Below are 16,655 nucleotides of genomic sequence, written 5' to 3'. Positions count from 1 at the left end.
CTCAGTTTGGGCTCAGCTGAGGAATTAAATCACATTTAACAGAATCAGGGGGATACTTTTAAGAAGTGATCAGAGCAAGCTGCTGCTTCAAACCTGGTCCTGAAGATCGATCTTGTGCCACAGGGATCTGGGGGAGCTGTGGTGCCTTGGGAGGAATGCCTTGAACCTGCTCGCGTCCTCCACGGGATGTGTTTGTGTTCCCACAGCTACCAGCTGGAGAGCCACAGCAGGGGCATTTAGTCTTGCTGGCTCTGTGAGCTTGATTTAATAAAAAAATCTATAATAATTAAGGTGAAATGACAAGAAAAAGAATGTCTTAAACCCGTGCCAGAGGTTAGTGCACAAAGGAACCCACTAGCGAGGTTTGAGACATCAGGCAGGCTTTGGCTGGGAGATAATGGAAAAATTAGAGGCTTTTAGAGCCTGGGTCAGTGTCATGAATCAAACACTAAAACCTGCTGCTTTACTGTAGCTCTACAAGAACTATCAAGCCTCCTTAAAGGAGTTCCTACGACCAAGTGAGTGGAAAATAACGAGGCCTTGTGACATCCTGGGGCTGCAGCCCCAGTGGCCGTGGGGCAGCATCCCCGCCAGCTTTCGCTCCCCATCCCCTTGAGCAGCAGAAACTTCAGCTAGCAGAGAAACCGCAAGCTGAAAAAGGGAGGGGAAAGAGAAAAATTTATTTATATATTTTTTTCTAAAGAAAAGGGAGGGCTTGATAAATGGGAGGCAGGAGGGCAGGGGCAGCGCTGGCGCAGTGCCGTGACTCATGCTGCTCCTCTCCTGACGTGCACGCAGCGCTGCAGCATCGCCGCTGCTGTTTGGTCAGGTCCGAGCCCCTGCAGAGATGTTCTCCTCTGTGGGGCCTGGGGGTGACAGCGGTGGTGCTGAGGAGGGTGCCCGGAGCCGGGCAGGACAAACCCTACTGCTGCTCGTGCCGCCCGTCCTTGTTGCCAGTTTGTAGAAGCACTGACGCTGTGCTTGCTGCATTTACGCTTCCCTCTTTTGAGAAGTGCTTTTGTTGTAACTGACTATTTTTGTGTTCCTTTTGGAAAAAGTCCCAAAGAAGGCCTTAAAATAGAGAAATCGGATAGATATAAGTATTTTTGAGGGAAGCTGGGGAAGTATTCTGCAGCCTGTTCCACGGCCTCTTCACAATTCCTGTGAGGTGACAAGCAACTTCCTTGTGAATAATCCCCAGCTACATTCAAAATATGGGTGGTACACAGCCGTGTAGCTGCATACTATGAAGTCTTAATCGTGCTGGCTGCTGGCACCCAGGGGTGTTTGTGTCCATCACAACACCAAGGCACGAGGCAGGACTTCTTGCTTTCATTTTATCTCCTATCTGACAGGGCTGGTGTTGGCCGGGCCAGGCTTGAAGGTCAAGTTTCAGCTCCAGCTGAGCACTGCACGCTGTTTTATTCAGCCGAGCTTTCCAGGGTTTACTGCTTCAGTCTCCAGGCTCAACCTGGTTTGAAAGTTTCCATGGAAATGATTTTTCCCCTGTTTGCAGGAAGGACATTTTCTCCAAGATCCTTTGCTTTGATAATGGGGGAAGAAAGCTCTTACAACCCCCCATTCAATATGATGGTTTCCTGGTATCCCGGCAGAAAGAACATGACATTTTATTTTATATTTATTTTTTGTTTGCTTTGCTTTTAATCTCGTCCCGGGGTGTGTGTATACTTGCAATAACAATCTTGGAGATGTGCACTGGTCTTGTGCTTCGTTCTCCATTCCGGGGCTCTGCTTTCTTTGTTTGTAATGTTTTCTCCGTAGCGGGAGCTGCTTGTTTCCCTGCCGGCTCCTGAGGACAGATAACAAGAGCTCTTCCAATCTCCCCTTTCTCAACAAAATGCCTTTCCCTGCCTCTGCCCGGTGGCCTGAGGCCAAGGACTTGTGCTCCCCGAGCAATGTGGGAGCGCCCTTTGTGGGCCTGCTGATGGGCAAGGCCTGCTGAGGTGACCGGGCCCTCGTCTGCTAGGCCGCGACTCGAAAGCACAAAAATGAGCTGCTTATTTCCTAACTGCTGATATTTTGGCAGACTTCTTCCTTCCTGAGAGGCCTGCAAGCAACTTCTGTCCTGCTGCAGAGCAGCCAGGGAGCAGCATGGGTGCAAGGGCTGTGTTTCAGCCAGGTCACTGCAGTGGCTTGGGAGAGAAGCCTGGTACGGGCCCTGCCTTGAGCACTACCCCAGTGTTAGGGTTGGCCTGTCAAGATTATCAAAACACGTATTTATTTTGAACAGAACAAGCTATCTGCTTGCAGCCACTGTTAACTTGAGCTCCCTGCACTTTTAGGAATTTGGGGCTGTGGTGAGGCACCCAGCTTGGGATTCCCTCAGGAATGAGACCACCTCTACCACATGCGTTGTGGTTATTTAATGACTGCTAGCACCATGTCATCCGTGTTAGTGATTTACATGCTCCTAAGTGTATGGACAGCCCTTCTGAAATCAGGTGGGGCTGCTTGGGTGTCTAAGGGTAAACGCTGTGGGAGTTTTTGTGCCTATGAGCCTGATTCAAGCTGTTCTCCTCTTTATTTTACTGAAGGTTTGTTTGGCTGCCACATGGCCAGGAGACGAAATGACAGGTTTTTCTCTAACAAGACTGCATAGGTGCATAAGGCAGGGATGAACATATGGAGAAGAAGGCATCCTCCTCTTTTGGGCAGCTGGTGGGGTCTGGGTGGGTTCTGGCCATGGTGGTGGTGGAGCAGACGCTGCCATCGATGCTGCTACGGGGACGGGGAGGTGGTGCTGGAGGGGAAGCAGAAAATCCTGCAGTGTTTTGTGTAAGAATCACTCCCCATTGCTGCTCCAGCACCAGTTGAGTGTGATGGAGAACAGAAAGCCAGCAGATTATTTCAAATTCCTTTTTTTCTCTGGAGACCAGAGGGGGGAGGAAAGTCATTTTCAAGCCGTCAGGGCTGTATAAATTACCGAAGAGCAGTCGGCTAGGAGGGAGCACGGCGTGGGAAGGCAGAGGGGTTACTTCTGCCAGCACAGCTGCCCCCGTGCTGGGGTCCTGCTTCTCCTCCTTGCACCAAGCTGGGGTGCGTGGTGGCTGGGTGACCGCTGAATTGTGATGGGGACCATCACCCCCATCCCTGCCCAGCTCTGGGGGGATGGAGCAGGCTTGGGAAGACAGCAAGGCTGCGTTACCTAAAGCAATTAACTTCCTTCATTCGGATCTTCCTTTGGCTCTGGGCTGGCATTTGCATTCATGGCCTTTTCTTCCCAGGTTGCTGCGAGATTTGTGCCGATGGGTCCCTTTTGGAGAATGCCTATAGCAGAAATGTGTTTTGTTATCCCTTGGAGCTGAAAGCCATAAAGAACAGAGTGACTTTAATGAACAGACCTTGCAGAATCACCACCTTGAAGCTCTAGCTGCTCATGTGAATCAAAACCTGCTGAAAGTAGGTCATATAGTAAAAATGAATTAGGTTTACTTCACATTTTATTGACTCTGCCAGTTTTTCATTCATAGAGTCTTGTAGTCAGGAATATATCCTGCCTTTTTAATGCTAGGCTTGGGTAGAAAGGGCAAATGCTGTTCTTTATTCTCGCCCTTTTAGCCTACGTGATTGAGGTTGTCAAAGATGTGATGGATGCACTTTCTCTTTGCCCTGTTTATTATTTTATTCTTCTTCATTAGAGAACTGCTTAAACAATAACCAAGTTCCCATATTATGTTCACAAATGGGAATTCAGGCCAGTCCAAAACATTGACGCAAAACCTAAATTCTTCTTACAACTTCCATGAAGGATCCAAGTGGTGTCGTGGTGACTGTGCAAGCAGGTGGATTGCCCTGCAGTGCCCCTCATTTACGTGATTCACTTCGATTACCCAGGAAGAAGCACAAATAAAAACCATTTGTATGCTTGTTTTATAGGTGTGGGCTCCTGCACGCAGAGGAGGAGCAGGGACCCAGCTGTGCTGAGGCATTTGTGGAGGCTGTAGCAGGAATGCAGCAGCCTGTTGCAGTCCTGGGAGTCAGGCTGGAGTTTGCTGTTTGTATCTGGGTTGCATTTATCGAGCCAGCAGTAGTTTGGCCCCCTCTTGTTAGTTTTGGCAGCGTGGGACTCCGGCAGCAGCGTGTTGCTTCCCAGAAACCCCTGAGGATGGGGCAGGGGGAAGCTGGTGGCTTCGGGTGCTGAATAGCCAAGTATTTGGGAAGGTGGGAGCAACACTGCGTTCATGTTACTGGAACAGCCGGGGGCAGTGATGTGGGGGTTCTCGGCCGATCCATGCTGAATGCCCTCGCTGTCCCGGAGCCGTTGATGTGGCACACCTGGCTGGGCGCAGTCCTGCTGTGGAGGTTTGTGCCTCGGAGGCTTCAGATAACCTCCGTGCTGTGGTTTCGTCCCCCCTCCCCTTGGTAAGTGCAGCCAAACACATTTTTTTATTTTTTTTTTCCCCTTAGAGCTTAGGTTTGGAGGCCTTTGCAGCACTCAGCAAACACCACGGCTTGTGGACAGTTGTGCACGGTGTGGGACCGGAGCTGGGGGTAGCAGCTCCTGGCTGCCGGGGGCTTCTGGGCTTGGTGCAAGTCCTTCCAACTCAATAGCCCCAGTGAGGGCAGAGCGCAGCCCCTCTGCTTTGTAGCCACACAATCCTAAGAATTGTTTTATTTGTAACACGAAATGCTCATTACCAAGTCTGTCTGACGTGGAGCACAGCAGCCCAAGGCCAGTGGGTAACGTGGGTGGGATAACCACATGCATGTGGCTGTGAGACCCCAGAATGAGTCAGCGTGGCAGATGTTAGATGGCTTCAGAAGGACTTCCACGAGGTGAGCTAACAGGACACACACGCACACCCCTGGTGTCACAGAAATATCGTGGATACATCACCACCAGAACGAGCACACGCGTTCCTGAAAGGAAAACCAGGCTGACCAAGGGGGCTGCTGTGATGGCAAACAAACCCCGGAGATGTGCGGTGTCCCGGTGCGTGTCACAGTGGGGCTGTTGCTCCTCAGCTGGGGCTGGGGGCAGATGTGCCCGGTCCGAGGCAGGAGGTCTGGCGAGGCTCTGCAGCAGCAGGCACGTGAATCGGAGCGTGGCTTCAGGTCGTGCTAGGAGGGGGAGTGAGAGCCCCAGCACAGTAACTCATTCTTCAAGAGGCTTGGCCAGCATCCAGGACGTCACGCAGTGAACCTCGGCGAGCAGGAGGGATGGGTTGGAGCAGCAGAGGCTGCTGATGAATGGGGGCAGCGAGGACAAAGACTCTGTGCTTGATGCCCATCACCGGCAGCGCTCGGGGCTGGCTGTGCTGCTCGTTCCTATCCCTTTTTGTAAGGTTAGGATTCATTTCCACGCTGTAGGGTTGACAGCGGAGGGCTTTAATGACACAGTGGGTGTTATAACCCGGAGGTAGGTCTCCGCCTCCACTGCTGGTGCGGTGGCTGGGTGCCTCCTGGGCCTCTGAACCGGGAATTAAATCCAGTAATTAGGATTCAGGAGCGTAAACAAGGGGGCACAGCTCCGTCAGCTTGTTGGACCATTCGGTTATAGCTTGCAGCAACTTCTTTCAACACAACTTGTTGCGTGGAGGGAGGATGTCCTTCTGCTGGGGGTAAAGAAGGAAGAGGAAACCGGGGGCTAAACGTCCATCGTCCTGCAGCTGGGGGCTCAGTTTGTAAAACGAGAGCTGCAGGAGCTCTCACCACGAGCAGGAGGATGGTACCACGTGTCCTGGTGCTTGGTGTGAAGCTTTTGAGCAGCAGCAGGTCTGCTGCGCTTCCATCAGGCCCTGCGGGTGCTCGCTCTCACCTGATGGGCTTTGTTTCCCAGCAGAGCTTGTCTGCCTTTGGTCTGTGGTTTTAGGATCTTGTGGTCCTCCTCTGCCACATTCTGCTGCTGGCTGGGGCTGGGCGTCCTCCTGGCGTTTCTGCCGGTCTGGAGCTGTCTGGTCGCAGCTTTAGCAAGAAGCTGGGAGGAAGAGAAGGGTGGAAAAGAAGGAAGAAAAGTTGGGGGATCCTGTGATGTGGTGTGTGCATGTGCTGTTCTTCATTGAAAACTTGTGCATAATGACACAGACTGGAGATTTTATCTTGTGTTTAGGATTTCTAACGTAGCTAAAACAGCAAATCTGTGAGTAAGGGTAGCTTCTCTAATGATTGATGATTTTTTTTGTCCTGCCTTCCTGCCTCATCTGCCTGCTGTGGATGGTACATACTTTACGAGGGAACAAAATCCCCACTGATAAATTAGGATGTGTTTTGCAACCTCCTCTTTGCAGCTACAGCTAACTGCTTTGATCTCAGCTGCGGACCTTTAGCCAACAACAGAATATAAATCCTCCCTACCTACAGCTTCATAATTTGAAGAAATACAGCCTGCAACTGTCTGGGTAGGAAGTGAGAGTCCTCGCTGGTACCTCTGTGCCAGGGTGCCTGGGGAAGGCACAGCAGTGTACCAGTAGCCTCTGTGCTTTTAATTACAGCTGGAGCAGCCCCACACTACCAAAATCACAGCTGGAAAAAATTAAACTGCTTTATCGTGGGTAATACAATGTGACCTACAGACGGAGGCCTGTAAGCAAACCACTCTTCTGCTCAAGAAAAGACCTTCATTGAGTATTATGTGCGTAATAAATCTTTCATTTTCTCTTAAGAAACAGTAATTACAGACGCTTCAGCTGTGGTGGGTATCTGCTGCGGACAATAAACGTCTGTCCTTCAGCACATCATCAGCATCTCGGTGATGGATGCTCGCGTGGACTGCAGCGGAGAGATAATATAAAATGTTGTCAGCAGCCTGTACTGGCAGCCCTTGCTCTGAGCCTTGGGAGCACAGATTGGGATGGTGCTCCGTGTATCGAGGAACGCATCTTGTTTGTCACACTTCCTTTTTTTTTAACAGTTTCAGGGTATTTTTGCTGTCTGGCTGCTGGCTACTAGCAGGGAGCTCCAAGGAGATAAGCTTCACTCTTCAGCAGGTACAAAGCTGCCTCAGCACTCCCACCAAAGACGGATGACCCCTTCTGTTGCTTCGCCAGCAAAATCTGAGCAAGAAACCCCAAGGGGATCAGTGGGAGCTGTAATCCAGTTGCACCGCCTGGAACTGGGTCATGGGAAGGGGAGGCAATGGGAGCCCGGAGCAATGCGAGGTCACGATCGGCTGCCCTTCGCCTTCAACTCTAATGGGCACCAACTGTCCTAAAACACTTGGGGATTGTTACATGTAACAGAAGAGGAGATGAAAAAGGAATTGTCTTGAATGTACATCTTCAGTAGGGCTACGGTGGGTAATAATGGGTGTGCGTGGAAGCAGCCAGGTGCCAGGGAAATCAGCCCAGTGTAGCTGTCTGTAGTCGTGGCTGAGAGCTGACCTGCTGCACGTGTTGTAGAAGGGCTTCTGGTGCTGGGTGGCTACCATCTGAACATACAGCCTTGGAGGGGTTCTTTTTATTTTTTATCACTCCCATTCATGCAGCTGGTGCTTGAACTGTGAGCTTTGTGAGGATTCTCTCTCCCAGGACACAGCAGTTCTGCCACGGCATCGCTTCACTTCCAAAAATTGTCTTGGGGGTTAGTTCCTGATAGAAACTGTTGTGATAAGCTGGTCTTGAGCAGAAACAGAAAAATAATTGCGATAAGGTCTGGACGAAAAAGGAAATGTTGCCAAAACCTCACCAAGTGCAGGTTTTAAAAATACACTTCTTCAGCATGGGTTTGTTGGCCACCAGGCTCCAGTGATGGTGGAGAACAAAGCACAAAGCACACGCACAGGGTTCTTCGGCTGTAACAGTGGATTCTTTAAAAAATATATATATTTCTGGACTCAAAATGCATCTAATCTTTACCTCCTTAACATATACCTTTGAGACAGACGTAAAAGCGGAAAGGATTGCAGAGAACTCCCTCTTTCAAGCAAGCCACTCCTGCAGATGTGCCTCCTGGGCCCAGCCGTGTCCCTGCAGGAGCCCTGCCTGGCCTGGGAGGATTGGGGGCAGCTCCAGCAACTGCTCGCTGAGCTGGACTCCACGCCTGGATTTAGCGCTGAGGAAGATAAAAGGATAAGGGGATGGAGCTAGGTGAACTTGGCAGCTATTCTTAATTCTCAGACTGGTTCTTGAGAAAGCGTTTCTTGAAAAGAATTACAGCCTCGTTTTGATGGCTGGAGATCTGAATTTCCTGACAGCTCTCACATTTTTTCCCTCCTGTCTCAGTGCTCTATAGCCCCGGGTGAGCTGGGTTGCACTGGCGAGAGGTGCCTGCAGCCTGGAGAGGTGAAAGTTGTGTCTCGCAGGAGGCTGGGGTTGATCTGATTGCGCTGTAGTCTTATTAATTACAGCACCCCTTTGATTCACTTACAAGGCAGACCGAGTTGGGGTCAGGGTATCAGGTTGTGTGCTGCCTGCCGGGGCTGCCAGCTCCTAGCACGGGCTTTTCCATGCAGGGTTCCTGTGCCTGAGACTTGAAACCATCCTGATAAACGTGTCAGGGATATGCGGGCCTCCAGCAGTGCCGCTGGGGGCTCTGCCAGGCTCTTACCTGTGGGTCTGGAGCTTTAAAAAGACCCCAGTCGGGCAAGCAGATGCTGTGCTTTGACCCTGTGCTTTCTGTTATTCACCTTGCCCTCAATGAAAGCAGCCACACCAAGAGTGTGGTGGTGTGCGGTGCCCTTCCTCTGCGCGTCTGCTGGAGCTGGAGTTGCCGAGGCACCATTTCCTCGCTGTTAGCTTAAATCCCAGGGAGAGCCGCGTTGCTCCCCGCAAATAAGTGTAAGTGACTCGCTGAGATGAGATCCTAAATAATTTACTCCTGGCGGAGCGCTCTGTGTGCTCTGCGAGGCAGGGGGAAGGAGGGAAGTGGGGCATTGCTGCACGGCGGCACGTTAAAGAACAACATCTCTGATTCTGTGTCGGTGAGACGAACAGATCTGGCAGGTTGTCTTCATTTTTCTTCTACCTCGTGGCCAGTGACTGCTCTGCTCCGTGTCCCATTATCCAGTGTTTTTCTTCTGTCTGGAGCAGAATCTGGCCTTGCCTTTGTGGCTGGGGACAGAGGAGCTCCTGGCATTTCCTGAGCTGATTCATTTTGTGCCACGCTGATGCGTTTAGGCTGACTGGGCTGCAGTGGTTTGGTAACGAACTGGGCATCCTTCTGAAAGGGCTTTCAGTAGTGAGTCCTTGTGACTCTTTTTTTCGCCATTTAAGCAATTGAACAACAGTCTTGAGAAGCCTTTGTGGAAAACTGAGCTTTTGGGGTTTCCTTGCTGCAGGGCGTAGTCAGATAACTGAATATCAGGGCTGCCCTGATACACCGTGGCTCTGGTGCTCAACGCTTCACCCGCTAATTAAACAGCAGATCTTAACTAATCTTCGCAAGCCCCCTCCCCTTCTGAGGCAGCTCAGGGAGCGCTGCTATCCCCGGTCACAGAGGGGGAATTTGAGGTAATGAGGTTAACGGGCCGCCTGAGGCCGCGGGAAGGAGCTAATTCAGAGCGGGGCTCCCAGCCGGGCAGCTTCTGGCACACGCGTGTCAGCAGCCCTGACCCCGATGCCAGCAGCGTGCGGAAGGTGATCACAGGCTTTGATTTGCAAGAAACAGACGGACAGAAGGGACCAGGAGTGGGATAGCTGCTCTTACAGCCCCCTGAAGGAGGGAGCCATCCCTTCCTTGCCACTGGTGGTAGCAGCGGGGCCGGGCTGTACCTGTACTGCGGCAGCAGATGGAGAAGTCGTGGGCAGAAGATGAGGCTCCTAGATGGAAGAATGCCTCCTGGAATTCAGACACAGTCACTGCTATAGCAGAGCATTACAATTTGATAGCCCTTGTTTTTATTGGTTTTATTTTATTTTTGTCCTCACTGCAGTGGTTTGTGCACAGCTTTTGCTGCCCACGGCTGTGCCGCGGCAGACAGGGCAGCTCAGGGAGCTGGAGTTTGAGCTGGAGGTGCCAAGGGTGGCTTTCTGAGGGACGGCATCCAAACGGGAAGGCCAGGAGGAGGAGGAGGAGAGCCTCTCTCCTAACATATGGATTGTATGGGGCCCAAACCCACAGCTGGCAGCACCCACAGTGTGCGTGTTGGCAACCAGCGTGGCCCCAAAACGGAGAAAAATGGTTACGGGCTGAGGTTCACAGTGGGATTGCAGGTTTCGTCCCCTCCTTGCCATGCCTGGGACTGAGACCAGGCAAAGGCGGTGATGCTCGGCCCCAAACAGGCCCAAATCACCCCAAAGTGGGGTTTCCAGGTGGCATCTGCCCTGTGGGCAGTGCCTGTCCCCTCTGCCTCGCAGCAGGGCCGCGGCAGTCCGCCGGGCGTGCTGAGCACGGAGCATCTCAGCCGCTCCTTTCAGGGTTTATTATTTTTAGACAGAGCAGAATATGGGAATGTGCTGAGCCGGCTCCTGAGCCCTGCCAAAAAAAGAACATCCTTCAGGCCTCGTGTAACTTCCAGCCCTGTCTCACCGCACAAGAGATCCACCTGGAGCCGGTAAGTGCGTCGGGCACACGAGGCTCCTGTGCCACAGCCCTTGGGAATGAAAGGTATTTCAGGAGTATTAGAGGAGCTCTGTCAGAGCAAACACCAGGCTTAAAAAATAAAGCAGATGTTTTACACCCTGAAAAATGTGCAAGTCAGAGCTACTTCGCATTGTTCACGGCCAAATTCCGCCAGCTGTGTTTGCATTGGGGTGCTCAGCACTTCGCTGGGCACCGCACAAATCTGTGGATGAGCTGGCCGAGGACACAGTGTCATGCCCAAAGCAGCTCCTGGTGTTTCTGCTCGCAGTGTCCACTCGCCCCTGCAACCCAGCAGCAGCTCGGAGCAGCGATGGCAAAGAGCTGGCTTGCTGTGAGGAATTTGAGGCTTTCCCAGGAGAGGGGCCGTGCGTGACGCACACCTCCAGCTATGCCGCTCTGTGCTCGGCTCCCACAGCCCGCAGATAAAATCCTGGCTCGGGGTAAAGACAGGCACCAGAAGCGTACCCGGGAGTTATCTCAGGTGACGGTATTGCCGTGATGAAGTACCCTACAAGGGCGTTATCACATCATTTTGCTCCGTTATGAGGCAGCGACAGAGGGCTGTGTCGGGGTGCAGCATTTTTGTACAGCACAGTGAGCTCGGTGGGAGATAATTTGTTCTTTCCCAGACTGATAAGTGGCACTGAAAGTTTTAAAGTTGTAAAATTAGGAGTAAATTTAAAATGCCTGGAATAGAGGTGGCTTTCCTATGTAATATTTGTAGTACATAGTAAGCAAAGTACTTGGAAGCTGTGCTTGTAGCCGTGATGAGGCGTGGGCAGAAGAAAAGCCAGGTTTGGAGAGAGGGAAAGTCTCCTGCTGCAACAACTGGTAGAGCTGGGAAGGCTTTCTGGGTACTAGGGCACGCTCGCTCCTTTCCTCAGTCCTGAAAAAGATGAGGAAAATACTTGAAGCAGGGCAGAAAATGCTGCCAGCAGAGTGCTGCCTGCCTCAGATAGGCTCCGTGCCAGGACGGCGGGGCTGTTAGGGGGAACGGATCCCCTCCTGCAGCATCCCCCACCTCGGGGCAGGACTGAGGGATTTAATCTACCCCCATAAGGACATCAGAGGGCCTTGGGTCACCACCGAGGTCACTGGGAAGGTGTTGGTGGGTGCTGGGACAGCATGGGGACAGTGGTGCTGGTGGCCCCGCGCTGCTCCCGCCCAGGACGACTTGCAGGTGGCCCTGGGAGGGGAGCGCTGGCTCTGTGAGCTCGGCTTTCTCCTTGGCTATCAGCGTTTCGCTTCCAGGAGGGAATGCTTTCTGCCAGAAGAATGTTCCCAGCTCTATTTTTTTTCCACTGGCTTTATGGAAACACTGCGCCTTTCTTCTCCTGGCTCCCCAGATGGTGCCTGCCCTTGCTGCACGGACTGAATTCCCACTGAGTCACCCAGCGGCTGGTCAAGCGCTCTTGGTCAGGACTGGTTTACATTAGAAAAAAAAAATGAATACACTTTCATGCAGATTAAACGTTTATTTTCCATGAAGAGGCCTGGCTTTGCTCTCACTTAGCTGCTTGGAGCACGTGCCTCTTGAACCCAGGGCACACAAGTGCCACCCCGCTGACCCCTGTCCTCGTGGGCTGGGTGCACCCAGCCTGAGCTCCCCAACCTCACTGCCCATGGCTTTTTAGTGAAATGCTTCAGGATTTGCCTTTTTACCTTTTGTTGTTGCTGAAAGGAACATTTGTGGGGTGGTTTTGGTTTTTTTCCAACCCATCTTTACTCGGTACAAGGCTGGAATTGAGCATGAAGGCCAATTTCCCAAGGAGGTGAGGCTGCTGCACCCTCCACGTCGGTGGGTGAGCCCCTCCCCTGCCCCAGGGCACAGAGATCTCCAGGCTGAGCCCAGCCAGGTGTGACAAGGAGCAGAGGTCTCAGGGTGGGTACTGCCAGCAGCTTTCCCAAAGCCAGGTAATCAGAATAAATGAGACCCTCGTTACCGTTGCTGATGAGGGAACAGCTGCAAACACTAAACTCAATTAGATTATTGAACATCAAAGAATTAATATTTATGAGTCACGGAAAATAGGTTTCATAAACCGTGCTGCTTGCCTCTCTTTACCTTTCTAATCAACAAAACAGCTCTTTTCTGAAAGGTGCTGAAAGGGCCCCGCTCGCACCACTTATTTAACGGTTTGTAGTGAGCCTTGATGGGAAAGTGACCTAGTTCAGGTCCCCAGGGGCTGCTGCAATAAAAACGGTTCTGAGCAAAATGCTCTTATCGCCATATGGCAGTTTCAGGCATTGCAGACGGACGCGGTCTGCGAGCGTTTTGTCCAGAAATGGTGAGCTTTCGCTTAAATAAATACATAGAGCAAAGCGAGAGGAGATGTTTCCATTCTTAGTGTTCTTCCCCGTGAACTGGCTGCAAAATAACTCGGTTGCTAGAGCAGGGAGGTAGCAGCGAGCTCTTCCCCGGCCGTGGTTTGTTCTGCAGCCTGCCCTGGATAATGTGCTTTGGGGAGCTGAAAGCCTCCGATGTAATAGAATCGGTTCTGCAGGTGCAGAGCACTTACTTTTTCCTTATAAGCCCAAGCCGAGATTTAATTGCTGCTCTTCAGAAGTGCAAAACAAGAGAATGTAATAATTAGAGCTGTCAGGGTGTCCTTTCTTTTATGCTGATGCTGACATTAGCGGGTTTAAAGCCTATTTTTAACCTCTGCAGCATTGAAGGCTTTGCTGTGTATTTTCAGTCTGAGTTTGTTTGTTTCGAACTTTGCAAATTGGAAGTAACCTAAACTGGAAGGGGTGAGGCTGGGCGGGGGCAAGAGGAATAACTGGATCGAAAGAGGAAGGAAGGAGGAAAAATGAAGCAAATTAAATGCAAAATATGCCCATAAATTGTTTCCACTTCACTGTGGATTTTTTTTCTTTTTATGGGCCTGCAAAATCCTCTCTAACTGGATGCTAAAAAATCTCAAGACACAGAGCACTGAGAGCCTGGTAAGATAAATATTGTGCTTAACGTAGCTTCAGAGAATGCCCTGGATGCTGCGGGCAGCAAGAGGACCATTTTTCTGCTTAAATAGCTCCAATTTTAGCAAAGTTCAGCCCGTGACCCCTCGGGGGGTTAGCCTGATGAGCCAGCATCTGTAATAGGAGTGATGGAAACAAGGTAGGATGTGCCATGCTGATTCAGCTCTTAGAAATACATGTAGTAAATGTGTCTGTGTACCAAAGGGTATCACAGATAGCCGTACGGAGGAGCTCTGTGCTTGCTCCTCTAAGGGCTGGGGTTTGGGTTTGCCGCAGAGGGAAGTTCAGGGCCCTTTGTCGTAGAACACAAGGTGGTGTTTCTGGCAGGATTATTTTTTCTTTTCCAAATGTGTTTTTTTTTTAAAGTTTCTCGGCACGGGGCTCTGGTTCTTCACTCGCCCTGCTGGTTCCTTGCGTTGTGCTGCTGTTCCTGGCCCTTTTCTTCTGCAAGTTTTTGACGGCCAAAATATGGATTTCTAATCCTAAAATTACAACCTGCCCTTTCACGGCGCTAAATCAGTTAGTTAATCCCCAAATAGTTCCCCAGCTCCTTGTTAGTCACTTTGCGCGATTAAACTCTCGGCCAAACCTTTATCCAGGCATTAAAGCGTGAATATTGAATACTCCTGCTGCTCTAAGCCAGCTCTGAACCTGGGAACCCCAAGCGTGGAAGGAGCAGTGTTTTCATGAGCCTGCTGCTCTTGTCTTGTCCCTCACCTCTAACATCCCATGGCGGGGTCTTGGGTTGGTGATATCTGTGGGCTTAGGAGGGTGAAGTAGAGCAGAGTTTGCTGGATTTGGGTCTCTGACCATGTCCTGAGCCACCCCCCAAAATGTGCACTTTTACACGTGGCGATCCCAACTTTCCTCATACATGGGTGAAAATGAGACATCGGTGCTGTAAACCCGACCTGAGAGCAGAATTGGGGGCAGAAAGTTCTTCCCTTGAGGCTGGCCAAGGGGAGATCCATCATTTCTAACCATAGCTACCTCAGAGCTAGGCTCTCCCCAACAAACTCGGCTCCTGAGCCATCCCACGAGCTGTTTCTAGAAGCTCTCAAGTTGCAGTTTTTTGGAAGAGCAAACCAGGACCGTGCTATTCACCTGCCTTATATTTTTCTCCCCCAGCATTTCTGCAAGCACCAGCACTGATAAACCTGGGTTTCTTTGTATTTATGTCCCTCGGTTGATCGAGTACTCCCCTAATTAAATTCAGATTCTCTCACTGCAGTAACAAGCGAGTTCCCTGAAAAATGGGAATCTTTACATTTGGGTATATGGTGAGAGGAGGGGGTTGTGTGACACCCGTGCCGAGTACCACACACGTTATTTCATACCCAGGAGGTGTTCTCAGCCCACCTTTTTGCCCTTTATTGGGAGTGCATCTATTCTTTTACAGGACAGGATGATTTGCAGCCTTGGATTGGCCGTTTGTCCATTTGCCATTCCCTACGTTAGGCGTGCTGCCGCCTTGCTGAATCACCCCATGTTCCTGTGCATGCTTTTAGCTGCTTTTTGCTATTCTCATTTTCATTTCTTTTGTGCCCGGGTGCCACAACAGGAGAAGCAGGGGTGGGGAGAGGAGGAATTTGCTCCGTGAGGGTTTCGTGCTCTGGCTGGGGCAGCCTTGCAGAGCCCCCCGTGCCTGTCCTTGGGGCACGTCCCTCTCCTCCGTGGGACCCCACAGCCCAGCCCACGGTGCCGGCGGGGAGCTGCAGGGGGGAGGAAACGGGAAAAGCTGAGCGCAAGAAGGGGAGGAAGATGGAAAGAATGAAAATAAACAGGAGGGGGGAAACTAGGAGCAAAAAAGGGGGACGGGGCAGGAAGGCAGCAAGGAATGGGAGGAAGTGGGGGCTCGCGGGGCTTCGAGAGCCGGAGAAAAGCAGCTGTCAGTGCTACGCTGCAGGAAGCCCGAACTGGTATTTTTAGGGACTTTATATAAATAATGGGTCTGGGGGAGGAGGGAGAGGAGCGACTGCTCTTCCTACCGTCTGCTCCACGAGGCTTTGTGTCGCCTCTGGTTTTCTTCCTCCCAGCCTCGTGACGTGCTGAGCGGGGAAGAGGCACTCGCAGCCCCAGCCCCATAGTGCCAGCCGTGTGTCTCGGGGTGCCACCTGGGTGTCTTGGGGTGCCACCTGTCCCAGGGAGCCACCCTGGGCTGCTGGCGATGAGGAGGGCCAGCAGCAGGGCCTGTCTCCTGGAGAACTGCTTTGTTCACTCACTTGTTCAACAGCAGCTCTCCAAGCCAGCAGGCTGGTGACGCGGGGCCAGGCTGGCTTTCTGCAGGAAGGTTGTGCTGTAGGTTTCTAACTCAGTGTTTGCACTTTACGAGGCACTCATCTCTCTAATAAACCAAACTTAGCTTGGTTTGCGTGGAATTGTTCAGGAAACGTGGAGCTTCCCTTGTTTGGAAGGACAAGGCTGTGTTTTTGACCTATTCGTTAAGCTTTCAGAGGGAGAAATGGTTTCGCGTTTCCTCGAAGTGGTTTCTGGCTGCCCAAGAGTTTCAGGGGAGACAAAGATCTGCTTTTGTGTTGTCACATCAGGTGTCTTTCATTCCTGCTTCCTGACGTGGTGTGCAGCAGAACTGGGACACGTTTACATTAACGCACAGCGCTGTGCTTTGCTGATGCTTTGTCGAGGCAGGTTTTAGAGGCACTTACTGAAGGCTCTTCCCCTGTCCCCATCTGCACGTGACACAGGCCTGTGAGGGTGACCCTCATTTATCATCAGCGTAAGCCTTTTCGGGAGGGCCGGGCCCAGCATTTCAGAACAGCTGAGAACCACACGAGGCTGCTGCATGCCCCAAGCATGGGTAAGGAGCTCTCCCCAGGCTGCAGATGCTGCTGCAAGCTCCTGCTCCCACCAACTCTCCTCCACGACCACAAAACCCACCTCCCCGTCAGCCTTTCCTGCGGGAGGCAGCCTGGCTTGGCTCAGGGGAGCTCAGCAGCAGTGACTGATCTCTCCAGGCAGCTCTGCAGCGACACGGAGGCGCTTTGTTCCCCCTCTATTGCCATTTATCTGCAGGGATTTGTTTGCTGCATCCCATGCCTGGTCTGTCCACGTTTCTGCTTTGAGATCCTGGAGGGACCAGGGAAGACACTGCAGCAGTTTTGGGGAGTGCGTGCAGGGCAGAGAGCAGCTCAATTATTGCCATCTCTGCTTCTTCTTGATCCGAAAGATACCGGGAGCCG

General features: G+C 51.7%; 1 protein-coding gene and 1 long non-coding RNA gene across 6 annotated transcripts in view; one reads left to right on the top strand and one right to left on the bottom strand.

The window, feature by feature from the left end:
- The window catches only part of TNIK (TRAF2 and NCK interacting kinase), a 140,930-nt gene that overhangs the window by 35,546 nt on the left and 88,729 nt on the right, over positions 1–16,655 (top strand). The window lies entirely within an intron of this gene.
- Positions 10,902–13,183, bottom strand: LOC110352730 (uncharacterized). Its single transcript, XR_005267780.2, has 2 exons — positions 12,142–13,183; positions 10,902–11,901 (listed from the first exon to the last, which is right to left on the bottom strand). It is a non-coding gene; the product is annotated as an uncharacterized lncRNA (long non-coding RNA).

The sequence above is a fragment of the Anas platyrhynchos genome, chromosome 9 (assembly GCF_047663525.1).
Source record: "Anas platyrhynchos isolate ZD024472 breed Pekin duck chromosome 9, IASCAAS_PekinDuck_T2T, whole genome shotgun sequence".
NCBI lineage: Eukaryota > Metazoa > Chordata > Aves > Anseriformes > Anatidae > Anas > Anas platyrhynchos.
This window is presented reverse-complemented; position numbering and strand designations above follow the sequence as displayed.